The sequence below is a fragment of the Zea mays genome, chromosome 1 (genome assembly GCF_902167145.1).
Source record: "Zea mays cultivar B73 chromosome 1, Zm-B73-REFERENCE-NAM-5.0, whole genome shotgun sequence".
NCBI classification, from domain to species: domain Eukaryota; kingdom Viridiplantae; phylum Streptophyta; class Magnoliopsida; order Poales; family Poaceae; genus Zea; species Zea mays.
This window is the reverse complement of record NC_050096.1, coordinates 273,750,337-273,763,635: the sequence shown is the minus strand read 5'-3', so window position 1 is coordinate 273,763,635 and position 13,299 is coordinate 273,750,337.

Sequence of the window (13,299 nt, the reverse complement as noted above, 5' to 3'; positions counted from 1 at the left end):
CCAGCTGCATGCACACGAATTTATGATAAAAATAATGTGCAATGAAAGGAAATGAATTACACGTATAGAAACTAAAAATCGTATTTAATGTTTTATTTCCTTCATAAATATAAGATCCCTCCAACAGCCATGCAGCTAAAACACATTAAATCTAGTTTATGATATATACTGATACAAATTATACTACATGGTGTAGGTATTTATGCAATTCGTTACACTGCGTAAAAAATTTGGCATGTTGTTCACTGGTGGACGCACCTCCGGGTTGGAGCGTAATAACCTTAAGTTTTGAGCATAAAATCCCTCAATTATAAGCGTATATACCGAGCCAATATGAGAGGTTGATAGCTCTAGTAGGTTGTTATTACGATCCTATTTTTATGGCAGATCCGAAAAACATGGCAGTCGCATGCATGCGGTTATACAGATCCTAAAATTATGGCAAAATGCATGCATGAGTCAATCACGTTCCCTTGCATGCGCGTAAATTTAGGAAAGATATGTGTGGCGGTTTCTATTTTAAATGCTTTATTTCCTCTATAAATTTAGGATCGCTGAAACAGACATGCAACTAAAACTCGTAATGACCATTTTATGTTATATACTGATACTAAATATGCTACACTGTGTAGATAATTATGCAATTCGGTATACTGCGTAAAAATCTGCTACATGCTGCATGCACACGAATTTATGATGGAAAGAATATGCAATGAAAGGAAATGAATTGCATGCATAGAAACAAAAAATCACATTTAATGTTTTATTTCCTTCATAAATATAGGATCCCTCCAACAGCCATGCAACTAAACGCATTAGAACTAGTTTATGATGTATACTGAAACAAATTATACTACACGGTTTAGGTATTTATGCAATTCCTTACACTGCGTAAAAAATCTGGCATGTTGTTCACTGGTGGACGCATCTCCGGGTGGAGCGTAAAAACCTTAAGTTTTGATCATAAAATCCCTCAATTATAAGCGTAAATACCGAGTCAATTAGAGGTTGATAGCTTTAGTAGGTTGTTATTACGATCCTATTTTTATGACAGATCCGAAAAACATGGCAGCCGCATGCATGCGGTTTCTATTTTTATATAGATCCAAAAATTATGGCAAAATCGTGGGAGTTTCCATTGCATGCGCGCAAATTAAGAACAGCATAAATCAAGGAATTGTCTTTCAAATGTGCATGCAGTAAACTGATATACGAACTCTGTGTTAAAGCATAAAAACATACAGTTTTTAGCGTAAATAATACATGTGGTAGGCATAAAACACAATAAACGAAAAGAAAAATGCGCCGGATCAGAGGATGTCACACGCGATCATCGCTGCGCGCATCTCGCCCCTTCCGTGACATCGCTCGCTCGAACATCGCGCCTCATGCGTCGTCGTCGCTACTCGCACGTCGACGGGGGTCGCTTGCTCGCCGGCCTTGGAAGTGCCTCCTCCTCGGGGCTTCGGGGACGCCGCCGCTTGCCTGCACAAGGGCCTCGCTGCGGATCGAGGAACCTCCGCCACCGCGCGTCGAGGTAATGGAGTTGTGGCCACCGGCCTGGGAATCGCCGCCACCACACAAGGGCGCTGTCGCCGCTCGCCCTCTGGATTGGGGGCCGCCACCGCCGGCCTGGAAACCGCCGCCACCGCATAAGGGCGCTGCCGCCGCCGCTCGCCCTCTGGAACGGGGGCCGCCACCGTCGGCCTGGGAACCGCCGCCACCGCCGGCCTGGCAACCGCCGCTAATGAATCGAGATGGGGCGTAAAAACTGATCCCTAGCACTACAGATTTTCTTTTATAGACGTCTGGACCTGGTCCGGCTCGACCGGATTGCACTGTCTGGCCTGGGCTTCCAATAACTAAAGAAAGTCCAGGGCTCCTAATATACAATCTATATATATATATATATGCTCAAAACAATGACGTAGTGAAAATGTTAATTAGGTTTTTTGAATTAAGTACATTAGGACAAATTCAAATTACATGCAAAAGATAGAAAAAATATGATAGTTTATAAATTTTGTCAACTCTGTAGATATAAAGGACCGAATTTAGGGAACGTTACTGGAGATGCAGAATATATAGAGGACGAAATCTTTTAGAGAGTGCTGTAAAGGACAGATAATATTTTTTTAAAGGACGAAATTTAGAGGATGTTGTTAGAGACATTCTAAGACTAGACTTGGTAGCTTCGGTCTCTATTTAGCTCATTTCTTGTGTGTTTTCGGCTTTTTGCTTAGATTTTGTAAGACACAAGATCATCCATGATAAAATAAATTTAAAGCCCCGTTTGTTTCGTTGAAATTGAATTTCATTATAATAATCATAATTTAGACTAAACTAATTAAGTTAATATATATATATATAACAAATTTGTATATTATTTTAAATTATATGAGAGAGATAGTTATTCAATACACTTATGCTATGGAAAAACAAGTAGAACAGTGTGATATAAATTGTACATTAGAAAAAATAGCATGTAAATCTATAAAATCAATTTCTATCTGTCACTCCACGAATTTGAGATAAACTTATATATAAATTTTAAAAAGTTATGTAATGTCATATTCTAAAAAATAACTTACATCATTAGTTATATTCTAATTCCTCAAAATGAAGGAAAACAAACGGGCCTAAGCGAAAACAAAAAAACATGTCTAGTGTGTGGAGGTGCAAAACTTAGACATTGTAGCTTTGATCCCTCCTTGGCCCATTCTTTAGGGTTTTTTTGGATTTTTGCTTAGATTTTGAAACTGAAAGGGAATTAGGCTTACACCTAGTTCCTATATAATTTTGGTGGTTGAATTGCCCAACACAAATCTTTGGACTAACTAGTTTGCCCAAGTGTATAGACTATACAGGTGTAAAAGGTTCACACTCAGCCAATAAAAAAAGACCAAGTTTTGGATTCAATAAAGGAGCAAAGGGGCAACCGAGGGCACCCCTGGTCTGGCGCACCGGACTGTCCGGTGTGCCACCGGACAGTGAACAGTACCTGTCCGGTGCACCAGGGGACTTAGACTCCAACTCTTCACTCTCGGGAATTCTCGGAAGGCGGCGCGCTATAATTCACCGGACTGTCCGGTGTGCACCGGACATGTCCGGTGCTCCAAGGAAGCTCGGCCTCCTGAACTCACCCGCCTCGGGTTCGCGCGACAGCCGCTCCGCTATAATTCACCGGACTGTCCGGTGTGCACCGGACTGTCCGGTGTGCCAGCGGAGCAACGGCTCTCTGCGGCGCCAACGGCTCTCTGCGCAGCATTAAATGCGCGCGCAGCGCGCGCAGACGTCAGGGCTGCCCATACCGGTGCACCGGACATCAAACAGTGCATGTCCGGTGTGCACCGGACACCCAGGCGGGCCCACAAGTCAGAAGCTCCAACGGCTAGAATCCAACGGCAGTGATGACGTGGCAGGGGCACCGGACTGTCCGGTGTGCACCGGACTGTCCGGTGCGCCATCGAACAGAAGGCTCCAGCCAACGGTCAAGTTTGGTGGTTGGGGCTATAAATACCCCAACCACCCCACATTCATATCTATCCAAGTTTTCCAACTTCTAACCACTTACAAGAGCTAGGCATTCAATTCTAGACACATACAAAGAGATCAAATCCTCTCCAATTCCACTCAAGCCTTTAGTGACTAGCGAGAGAGATTTGCCGTGTTCTTTTGAGCTCTTGCGCTTGGATCGCATTCTTTCTTTCTCTTGTGCTCTTGTGATCAACACTCAATTGTAACCAAGGCAAGAGGCACCGATTGTGTGGTGGCCCTTGCGGGGAAGTTTTGTTCCCGGTTGATTGAGAAGAAGGAAAGCTCACTCGGTCCGAGGGACCGTTTGAGAGAGGGAAGGGTTGAAAGAGACCCGGCCTTTGTGGCCTCCTCAACGGGGAGTAGGTTTGCAAGAACCGAACCTCGGTAAAACAAATCCACGTGTCACTCTCCTTATTTGCTTGCGATTTGTTTTGCGCCCTCTCTTGCGGACTCATTTATTATTACTAACGCTAACCCCGGCTTGTAGTTGTGATTATTTTTGTAAATTTCAGTTTCGCCCTATTCACCCCCCCTCTAGGCGACTATCAATTGGTATCAGAGCCCGGTGCTTCATTAGAGCCTAACCGCTCGAAGTGATGTCGGGAGATCACGCCAAGAAGGAGATGGAGACCGGCGAAAAGCCCACTACAAGCTACGGGAGCACTTCATCGGAAGAGTCCCGCACCAAAAGGAGGGAGAAGAAGAAGAGCTCCTCCAACAAAGGGAAGGAGAAGAAATCTTCTTCTCACCACAAAGAGAAGAAGGAAAAATCTTCTTCCCACAAGCCGCATCGGAAAGGCGACAAGCACAAGAGGATGAGGAAGGTGGTCTACTACGAGACCGACACTTCATCAACTTCTACCTCCGACTCCGATGCGCCCTCCGTCACTTCTAAGCGCCAAGAGCGCAAGAAGTATAGTAAGATCCCCCTACGCTACCCTCGCATTCCTAAACACACACCTTTACTTTCCGTCCCATTAGGCAAACCACCAACTTTTAATGGTGAAGATTATGCTATGTGGAGTAATTTGATGCGATTTCATCTAACCTCTCTCCACAAAAGAATATGGGATGTTGTTGAGTATGGTGTACAGGTACCATCAATAGGGGATGAGGACTATGACACGGACGAAGTGGCCCAAATCGAGCACTTCAACTCCCAAGCCGCAACCATCCTCCTTGCCTCCCTAAGCAAGGAGGAATACAACAAAGTACAAGGATTGAAGAACGCCAAGGAGATTTGGGACCTACTCAAGACGGCGCACGAGGGTGATGAACTCACCAAGATCACCAAGCGGGAAACGATCGAGGGGGAGCTCGGTCGCTTCCGTCTTCGCCAAGGGGAGGAGCCACAAGACATGTACAACCGGCTCAAGACCTTGGTGAATCAAGTGCGCAACCTCGGGAGTACAAAGTGGGATGACCACGAAGTGGTTAAGGTTATTCTAAGAGCTCTTATTTTCCTTAACCCCACACAAGTTCAATTAATTCGTGGTAATCCAAGATATCCACTAATGACCCCCGAGGAAGTCATCGGGAATTTTGTTAGTTTTGAATGCATGATTAAGGGCTCCAAGAAGATCAACGAGCTTGACGAGCCCTCCACATCCGAGGCGCAACCGGTGGCCTTTAAGGCAACGGAGGAGAAGAAGGAGGAGTCTACACCAAGTAGACAACCAATTGACGCCTCCAAGCTCGACAATGAGGAGATGGCCCTAATCATCAAAAGCTTTAGGCAAATCCTCAAGCAACGGAAGGGGAAGGACTACAAACCTCGTTCCAAGAAGGTTTGCTACAAGTGTGGTAAGCCCGGTCACTTCATTGCAAAATGTCCTATGTCTAGTGACAGTGACAGGGGCGACGACAAGAAGGGAAGAAGAAAGGAGAAGAAGAAATACTACAAGAAGAAGGGCGGCGATGCCCATGTTTGTCGGGAGTGGGACTCCGACGAAAGCTCAAGCGACTCCTCCGACGACGAGGACGCCGCCAACATCGCCGTCACCAAGGGTCTTCTCTTCCCCAACGTCGGCCACAAGTGTCTCATGGCCAAGGACGGCAAAAAGAAGGTAAAATCAAGGTCCTCCACCAAATATGAAACATCTAGTGATGAGGATGATGATAAAAATGAGGAGGATAACTTGCGCATTCTTTTTGCTAACCTTAACATGGAACAAAAGGAAAAATTAAATGAACTAATTAGTGCCATCCATGAAAAGGATGATCTCTTGGACTCCCAAGAGGACTTCCTAATCAAGGAGAATAAGAAACATGTTAAGGTTAAAAATGCTTACGCTCTACAAGTTGAAAAATGTGAAAAATTGTCTAGTGAGCTAAGCACTTGCCGTGAGATGATTGACAACCTTAGAAATGAAAATGCTATTTTAAATGCTAAGGTTGATTCACATGTTTGTAATGTTTCAATTCCCAATCTTAAAAATGATAACGTTGACTTGCTTGCTAAGATTGATGAATTGAATGCATCTCTTGCTAGCCTTAGATTAGAGAATGAAAATTTAATTGCTAAGGCTAAAAATTTTGATGTTTGCAATGCTACTATTTCCGACCTTAGAACTAAGAATGAAATGTTGCATGCTAAGGTTGTAGAACTTAAATCTTGCAAACCCTCTACATCTAATGTTGAGCATGTTTCTATTTGCACTAGATGTAGAGATATTAATATTGAGGCTATCCATGATCACCTAGCCTTAATTAAAAAACAAAATGATCATATAGCTAAACTAGATGCTAAAATTGCCGAGCACAACTTAGAAAATGAGAAATTTAAATTTGCTCGTAGCATGCTTTATAATGGGAGACGCCCTGGCATCAAGGATGGCATTGGCTTCCAAAGGGGAGACAATGTCAAACTTAATGCCCCTCCTAAGAACTTGTCTAACTTTGTTAAGGGCAAAGCTCCCATGCCTCAGGATAACGAGGGTTACATTTTATACCCTGCAGGCTATCCTGAGAGCAAAATTAGGAAGATTCATTCTAGGAAGTCTCACTCTGGCCCTAACCATGCTTTCATGTATAAGGGTGAGACATCTAGTCCTAGGCAACCAACCCGTGCCAAGTTGCCTAAGAAGAAAATTCCTAATGCATCAAATGATCATGCCATTTCATTTAAAACTTTTGATGCATCTTATGTGCTTACTAGCAAATCCGGCAAAGTAGTTGCCAAATTTGTTGGGGGCAAACACAAGGGCTCCAAGACTTGTGTTTGGGTACCCAAAGTTCTTGTATCTAATGCCAAAGGACCCAAAACAGTTTGGGTACCTAAAGTCAAGAACTAAATTTGTTTTGTAGGTTTATGCATCCGGGGGCTCAAGTTGGATACTCGACAGCGGGTGCACAAACCACATGACCGGGGAGAAAAGGATGTTCTCCTCATATGAGAAAAACAAAGATCCCCAACGAGCTATTACATTTGGGGATGGAAATCAAGGGTTGGTCAAAGGTTTGGGTAAAATTGCTATTTCACCTGACCATTCCATTTCCAATGTTTTTCTTGTTGATTCACTAGATTACAACTTGCTTTCTGTTTCCCAATTATGTCAAATGGGCTACAACTGTCTTTTTACTGATATAGGTGTCACTGTCTTTAGAAGAAGTGATGATTCAATAGCATTTAAGGGTGTGTTAGAGGGTCAGCTATACTTAGTAGATTTTGATAGAGCTGAGCTCGACACATGTTTAATTGCTAAGACTAACATGGGTTGGCTCTGGCACCGCCGACTAGCCCATGTTGGGATGAAGAATCTTCATAAGCTTCTAAAGGGAGAGCACATTTTAGGACTAACCAATGTTCATTTTGAGAAAGACAGGATTTGTAGCGCATGCCAAGCAGGGAAGCAAGTTGGCACTCATCATCCACACAAGAACATAATGACGACTGACAGGCCACTGGAGCTGCTACACATGGATCTATTCGGCCCGATCGCTTACATAAGCATCGGCGGGAGTAAGTACTGTCTAGTTATTGTGGATGATTATTCTCGCTTCACTTGGGTATTCTTTTTACAGGAAAAATCTCAAACCCAAGAGACCTTAAAGGGATTCTTGAGACGAGCTCAAAATGAGTTCGGCTTAAGGATCAAGAAAATAAGAAGCGACAATGGGACGGAGTTCAAAAACTCTCAAATTGAAAGCTTCCTTGAGGAGGAGGGCATCAAGCATGAGTTCTCTTCTCCCTACACGCCACAACAAAACGGTGTAGTGGAGAGGAAGAATCGAACTCTATTGGACATGGCAAGAACCATGCTTGATGAGTACAAGACACCGGACCGGTTTTGGGCCGAAGCGGTCAACACCGCCTGCTACGCCATCAACCGGTTATATCTTCACCGAATCCTCAAGAAGACACCATATGAACTCCTAACCGGTAAAAAGCCCAACATTTCATATTTTAGAGTTTTTGGTAGCAAATGCTTCATTCTCATTAAAAGAGGTAGAAAATCTAAATTTGCTCCTAAAACTGTAGAAGGCTTTTTACTTGGTTATGATTCAAACACAAGGGCATATAGGGTCTTTAACAAGTCCACTGGACTAGTTGAAGTCTCTTGTGACGTTGTGTTTGATGAAACTAACGGCTCTCAAGTAGAGCAAGTTGATCTTGATGAGATAGGTGAAGAACAGGCTCCATGCATCGCACTAAGGAACATGTCCATCGGGGATGTGTGTCCTAAGGAATCCGAAGAGCCTCCAAGTACACAAGATCAACCATCCTCCTCCATGCAAGCATCTCCACCAACTCAAAATGAGGATGAGGCTCAAAATGATGAAGAGCAAAATCAAGAAGACGAGCCACCTCAAGATGATAGCAATGATCAAGGGGGAGATACAAATGATCAAGAAAAGGAGGATGAGGAAGAACCAAGACCGCCACACCCAAGAGTCCACCAAGCAATCCAACGAGATCACCCCGTCGACACCATCCTCGGCGACATTCATAAGGGGGTAACTACTCGATCTCGGGTTGCTCATTTTTGTGAACATTACTCTTTTGTTTCCTCTATTGAGCCACACAGGATAGAGGAAGCTCTCCAAGATTCGGATTGGGTGGTGGCGATGCAAGAGGAGCTCAACAATTTCACGAGGAATGAGGTATGGCATTTAGTTCCACGTCCTAACCAAAATGTTGTAGGAACCAAATGGGTCTTCCGCAACAAGCAAGATGAGCATGGTGTGGTGACAAGGAACAAAGCTCGACTCGTGGCCAAAGGGTATTCACAAGTCGAAGGTTTGGATTTTGGTGAAACCTATGCACCCGTAGCTAGGCTTGAGTCAATTCGCATATTATTGGCCTATGCTACTTACCATGGCTTTAAGCTCTATCAAATGGACGTGAAAAGTGCCTTCCTCAACGGACCAATCAAGGAAGAGGTCTATGTTGAGCAACCTCCCGGCTTTGAAGACAGTGAGTACCCTAACCATGTCTATAGGCTCTCTAAGGCGCTTTATGGGCTCAAGCAAGCCCCAAGAGCATGGTATGAATGCCTAAGAGATTTCCTTATTGCTAATGGCTTCAAAGTTGGCAAGGCCGATCCTACACTCTTTACTAAAACTCTTGAAAATGACTTGTTTGTATGCCAAATTTATGTTGATGATATTATATTTGGGTCTACTAACGAGTCTACATGTGAAGAGTTTAGTAGGATCATGACACAGAAATTCGAGATGTCGATGATGGGGGAGTTGAAGTATTTTCTAGGATTCCAAGTCAAGCAACTCCAAGAGGGCACCTTCATTAGCCAAACGAAGTACACTCAAGACATTCTTGCTAAGTTTGGGATGAAGGATGCCAAACCCATCAAGACACCCATGGGAACCAATGGGCATCTCGACCTCGACACGGGAGGTAAGTCCGTGGATCAAAAGGTATACCGGTCGATGATTGGTTCATTGCTTTATTTATGTGCATCTCGACCGGACATTATGCTTTCCGTTTGCATGTGTGCAAGATTTCAAGCCGACCCTAAGGAATCACACCTTACGGCCGTAAAACGAATCTTGAGATATTTGGCTTATACTCCTAAGTTTGGGCTTTGGTACCCTCGGGGATCCACATTTGATTTAATTGGTTATTCGGATGCCGATTGGGCGGGGTGCAAAATTAATAGGAAGAGCACATCAGGGACTTGCCAGTTCTTGGGAAGATCCTTGGTGTCTTGGGCTTCAAAGAAGCAAAATTCGGTCGCTCTTTCCACCGCCGAAGCCGAGTACATTGCCGCAGGACATTGTTGCGCGCAATTGCTTTGGATGAGGCAAACCCTGCGGGACTACGGTTACAAATTAACCAAAGTCCCTTTGCTATGTGATAATGAGAGTGCAATCAAAATGGCCGACAATCCCGTCGAGCATAGCCGCACTAAGCATATAGCCATTCGGTATCATTTTCTTAGGGATCACCAACAAAAGGGGGATATCGAGATTTCTTACATTAATACTAAAGATCAATTAGCCGATATCTTTACCAAGCCACTTGATGAACAATCTTTTACCAGACTTAGGCATGAGCTCAATATTCTTGATTCTAGAAATTTCTTTTGCTAAGCTTGCACACATAGCTCTTTTGAATACCTTTGATCATATCTCTTTTATATGCTATGACTAATGTGTTTTCAAGTTTGTTTCAAACCAAGTCATAGGTATATTGAAAGGGAATTGGAGTCTTCGGCGAAGACAAAGGCTTCCACTCCGTAACTCATACTTCGCCACCACTCCGAGCAACTCTCTCTTCTTTGGGGGAGAAATGAGCATCAAAGAAAAGGACTTCATCCTTGGGGGAGAGAGTAAAAGCTCAAACGCAAAAGGACTTCGTCTTTGGTATAATCTTAACTCACTTATTTATGACCAAAGGGGAAGATTGCACTTCGACGGCTCTAATGATTCCGTTTTTGGCGATTCATGCCAAAAAGGGGGAGAAATGAGCCCAAAGCAAAAGGACCGCACCACCACCAAATTCAAAAACTTAGTGCTTTCCAAAAGTATTTATCAATGGGTATCCTATTGTGTTCAAAAGGTGGAGAAAGTAGTATTTCAAAAATGGTATATCAAAACCCTCTTGAACACTAAGAGGTGGATCTCTTTTAGGGGGAGTTTTGTTTAGTCAAAGGAAAAGCATTTGAAACAGGGGGAGGAAATTTCAAATCTTGAAAATGCTTTTGCAAACTCTTATTTATTTACCTTTGACTATTTGCAAAAGATCTATGAAAAGGATTTACAAAAGGTTTTGCAAAAACAAAACAAGTGGTGCAAACGTGGTCCAAAATGTTATATAAGAAAGAAACATTCCTTGCATATCTTGTAAGTAGTTATATTGGCTCAATTCCAAGTAACCTTTTCACTTACATTATGCAAACTAGTTCAATTATGCACTTCTATATTTGCTTTGGTTTGTGTTGGCATCAATCACCAAAAAGGGGGAGATTGAAAGGGAATTAGGCTTACACCTAGTTCCTATATAATTTTGGTGGTTGAATTGCCCAACACAAATCTTTGGACTAACTAGTTTGCCCAAGTGTATAGACTATACAGGTGTAAAAGGTTCACACTCAGCCAATAAAAAAAGACCAAGTTTTGGATTCAATAAAGGAGCAAAGGGGCAACCGAGGGCACCCCTGGTCTGGCGCACCGGACTGTCCGGTGTGCCACCGGACAGTGAACAGTACCTGTCCGGTGCACCAGGGGACTTAGACTCCAACTCTTCACTCTCGGGAATTCTCGGAAGGCGGCGCGCTATAATTCACCGGACTGTCCGGTGTGCACCGGACATGTCCGGTGCTCCAAGGAAGCTCGGCCTCCTGAACTCACCCGCCTCGGGTTCGCGCGACAGCCGCTCCGCTATAATTCACCGGACTGTCCGGTGTGCACCGGACTGTCCGGTGTGCCAGCGGAGCAACGGCTCTCTGCGGCGCCAACGGCTCTCTGCGCAGCATTAAATGCGCGCGCAGCGCGCGCAGACGTCAGGGCTGCCCATACCGGTGCACCGGACATCAAACAGTGCATGTCCGGTGTGCACCGGACACCCAGGCGGGCCCACAAGTCAGAAGCTCCAACGGCTAGAATCCAACGGCAGTGATGACGTGGCAGGGGCACCGGACTGTCCGGTGTGCACCGGACTGTCCGGTGCGCCATCGAACAGAAGGCTCCAGCCAACGGTCAAGTTTGGTGGTTGGGGCTATAAATACCCCAACCACCCCACATTCATATCTATCCAAGTTTTCCAACTTCTAACCACTTACAAGAGCTAGGCATTCAATTCTAGACACATACAAAGAGATCAAATCCTCTCCAATTCCACTCAAGCCTTTAGTGACTAGCGAGAGAGATTTGCCGTGTTCTTTTGAGCTCTTGCGCTTGGATCGCATTCTTTCTTTCTCTTGTGCTCTTGTGATCAACACTCAATTGTAACCAAGGCAAGAGGCACCGATTGTGTGGTGGCCCTTGCGGGGAAGTTTTGTTCCCGGTTGATTGAGAAGAAGGAAAGCTCACTCGGTCCGAGGGACCGTTTGAGAGAGGGAAGGGTTGAAAGAGACCCGGCCTTTGTGGCCTCCTCAACGGGGAGTAGGTTTGCAAGAACCGAACCTCGGTAAAACAAATCCACGTGTCACTCTCCTTATTTGCTTGCGATTTGTTTTGCGCCCTCTCTTGCGGACTCATTTATTATTACTAACGCTAACCCCGGCTTGTAGTTGTGATTATTTTTGTAAATTTCAGTTTCGCCCTATTCACCCCCCCTCTAGGCGACTATCAGAAACGCACAAGAAATCATCCATAAAATAATCTAACGGAGCGTTTGGATCCCTTCATTTTAGAGAATTGGAATTCTTTTTTTTTTGAATGAGAGGGGCAAAAGATTTGCCGCTCCAATATATTAGAGAGGAGAAACATTTACAAGACACTCACACGAAGACAAAGAGGGAGAAAAAAGAGAGCAGAAGGGCAAAAACTCAAACGCCTACTGAGGTTAAACACAACACTGAGCCCAACAGGCCCCAACTAACCCAAAATGGCACCAACTAGTTCTTTCACTAAAGAAGCGACCTGGTCTGGATTCTTCTGTTGATTCCTGACATATTTAGTTTGGAATTTGATATTCCACCACTTTCCAAAGTTTTTCCAAAGTTATGATATAAGCTTATCTTAAATTCATGGGGTGGAGGATGAGAAATGATTTTATGTATTACTAGAATTTGTTTCTACTCTCTAACTTACAAGACGACATTCGACTTATTCCTCTGTAGTAAAAATATAGCAAATAAATATCTCCGACATCTTGTTAATAATACTATACTAATATATTTTGCATAAAATCGAATTAGTGTAATTGATATATTCCTAAATAACAATAAATATATGTAATTTAATTCTAATGATTCAAATCGGGCGTAAGAGAAAACAAAAAAAAATGTTGAAGAGGAAACAAACCTACAACATCTTGCCTTGCATCTTCCCACACTAGCCAGTCTGCCGATGACAATTTCTTATATAGAACATATCAGACATCTGAATCAAGTATGTCTCTTATTTTTAAAAAGTATGACCAATTATATTTATATCTATACAAAGCAGATTGCGTATAATTAGAATATAAACCATTCTATTTTTATAGAGATCCAACTTTTTTCAGTTCCGCAAATTGAAATCGTGAGACAGATCACGTATGACATAGACCATATGTCATACCATCATATGGTTATTATTATTTTGACATGTAAGTGAAGAGTGCAACCGTTATTACCAAGTGATCATGACCTACTT